Genomic DNA, 2838 nt, shown 5'->3' on the forward strand with positions numbered 1-2838 from the left:
TGAGATGGAATGACAGGAAGAGGAATTTGTTTACTTATTTTATTTACTTCAAATTCAACAAGGACATTTTGTGACAAAAAAAATAAATAAATAAAAATAATGAATTACATTATTAATTATGCAATTATGCCTACACGGAATACATAATTGACTAGATATTCAAGTTAAACGTTGCCTAAAATGAATAGCTACACCTTTGTCAAAATTAAAATATATTTAATGTTAATGTAGTTACATGCCACAAAATATCCGCCACATTGGTACATTGTTTTCATGGAACTTTATAAGTAGGTAAATAATATATGTTATATATAATAATTTATAATTATATATTTTAAAATTAAATACAATACATAATTCTAATTATTAAAATTATTATTTATAAAATATTATAAATATTAACACCAAAATGTGTGTGTGTATATATATATATATATATATATATATATATGAGCAATATCATACGAGTAAATTTAATAATATTCAAGTCCAAAGTCAAAGTCCAATTCGATTTGCTCAGTAACAATAGATTAATAAGACCAAAGATTGCCTGTTTTATGTACTCAAAATTAATTATATCTCATGTTTAACCACTATAAGAGCCAGCGGTAAATCCCTGAATCATCTGGCCGAGATGAAGCTGTTGTCGGCGGGTACACGAGCACTGAACGGCCGCTGATGGCCTGGAGCTCGCATCTCCGAAAATGTCTACACAAATTGTAAAATAGGTGCTATAATTAAATATAAATCACATATTTCAGGTCTAAAAAACACTACATTCTTGCCTAAAAACTCTTAAAACCAGCTTGTGGTACTGTAGCATTTGTAAAAAATACGGTGGATTTGCTCGGCCACCATGACAGTTGCTTCAAGCGGAGTGATGCAAATGGTGAAAAGGTAGATAGATAGATAGATAGATAGATAGATAGATAGATAGATAGATAGATAGATAGATAGATAGATAGATAGATAGATAGATAGATAGCCTGTAGACAAATTTAGTGTATACTAGCATCTGTGAAGGGATAGTATGTTCTAAGCAGTAGATAGATAGATAGATAGATAGATAGATAGATAGCCTGTAGACAAATTTAGTGTATACTAGCATCTGTGAAGGGATAGTATGTTCTAAGCAGTAGATAGATAGATAGATAGATAGATAGATAGATAGATAGATAGATAGATAGATAGATAGATAGATAGATAGATAGCCTGTAGACAAATTTAGTGTATACTAGCATCTGTGAAGGGATAGTATGTTCTAAGCAGTAGATAGATAGATAGATAGATAGATAGATAGATAGATAGATAGATAGATAGATAGATAGATAGATAGCCTGTAGACAAATTTAGTGTATACTAGCATCTGTGAAGGGATAGTATGTTCTAAGCAGTAGATAGATAGATAGATAGATAGATAGATAGATAGATAGATAGATAGATAGATAGATAGATAGATAGATAGATAGATAGATAGATAGATAGATAGCCTGTAGACAAATTTAGTGTATACTAGCATCTGTGAAGGGATAGTATGTTCTAAGCAGTAGATAGATAGATAGATAGCCTGTAGACAAATTTAGTGTATACTAGCATCTGTGAAGGGATAGTATGTTCTAAGCAGTAGATAGATAGATAGATAGATAGATAGATAGATAGATAGATAGATAGATAGATAGATAGATAGATAGATAGATAGATAGATAGATAGATAGATAGATAGAACATTAACATCAATAATTTTCTGTATGATAAAATGGGTAATTAACATTGAAAATAAACCCTTTTTTTAAACTTACAGCAGAAAACATACAGTATGCAGATTCAAATTCGAATCCTGTTTGCTTCTATTCAGGAATTTAAGGCATTCTTAATTCAATTCTGAATGGCACACAGTCCTGTCACCCTCCTTTCTTCTTTAGTCTGTAAACATCTTATCTGCAAACACTCCAGAAGGACGTCTTTGTGCAACAATAATTAATCTATATATAGCTCCCGGAGTCCTTCTTTTGAACCAGGCGATGTCAATCACAACATCAAGCTCCAGCTTGCCCTAGATTCCCAATGCCACTCGTCCAGACTTGTGTTGCCGTAGCCCGTCCACTGGAGACTTGACCCGCTTGTGCTGATAACCCACGAGAAGTAATTACAGAGAGAAGTCTGACGGTAAGGGCGTCTTTGTGATAAAACATGAAAGATGCACACCCACGCACACAATAAAGATATGTTATGTGTTCTGCAGTCCACCAAGTGCTGTTAATAATGAATAACGTCAAAAGAAACGCCACTTTTATGTTGCACTGTTCTGTTGCAATAGATGTTGCTTCCTGAGCATGCTGGGATTGAGGACAACGCATTAACAATACAGAGAACAGCAGGTGCCTCGGGTACGGTTTGAAGTCTGAGACGAAAATCCAGAAATCAGAAGCTGCAATCAGGACTGATTCCACGCCATTTGAAGGGATGCTTGGGAATTCAGAATGTTTTCCATTTATCCATGGTGTGACTCTCATTTGTGAACTAAGTAGGTTGTCAATAACTTTTAAAGAACCTTTGATCTTGGGATTTATGTGGGATGCAGTTATATGCTTGAGGTGATGGAGGTCAAATTGGAGACCTTATTAAAACTTTCTGAATTTGTGACACTAAACACACACACACACTAGACACTGTGTAAGCTGAAGCACTTTCTGCAGTTTTTCTCAGGATGTTGACAGAGTGTGATGCCCTCATGGGCATTGCAACAACTGCTACTGTTTCATTTACCGGCGGCATTTCAGTTTCATTTCAAAACATTCAGTTTTCATAATGTTATTAGTATTAACAACTATAGTTTTC

Source organism: Megalobrama amblycephala, linkage group LG21 (assembly GCF_018812025.1).
Source record: "Megalobrama amblycephala isolate DHTTF-2021 linkage group LG21, ASM1881202v1, whole genome shotgun sequence".
Classification (NCBI taxonomy): domain Eukaryota; kingdom Metazoa; phylum Chordata; class Actinopteri; order Cypriniformes; family Xenocyprididae; genus Megalobrama; species Megalobrama amblycephala.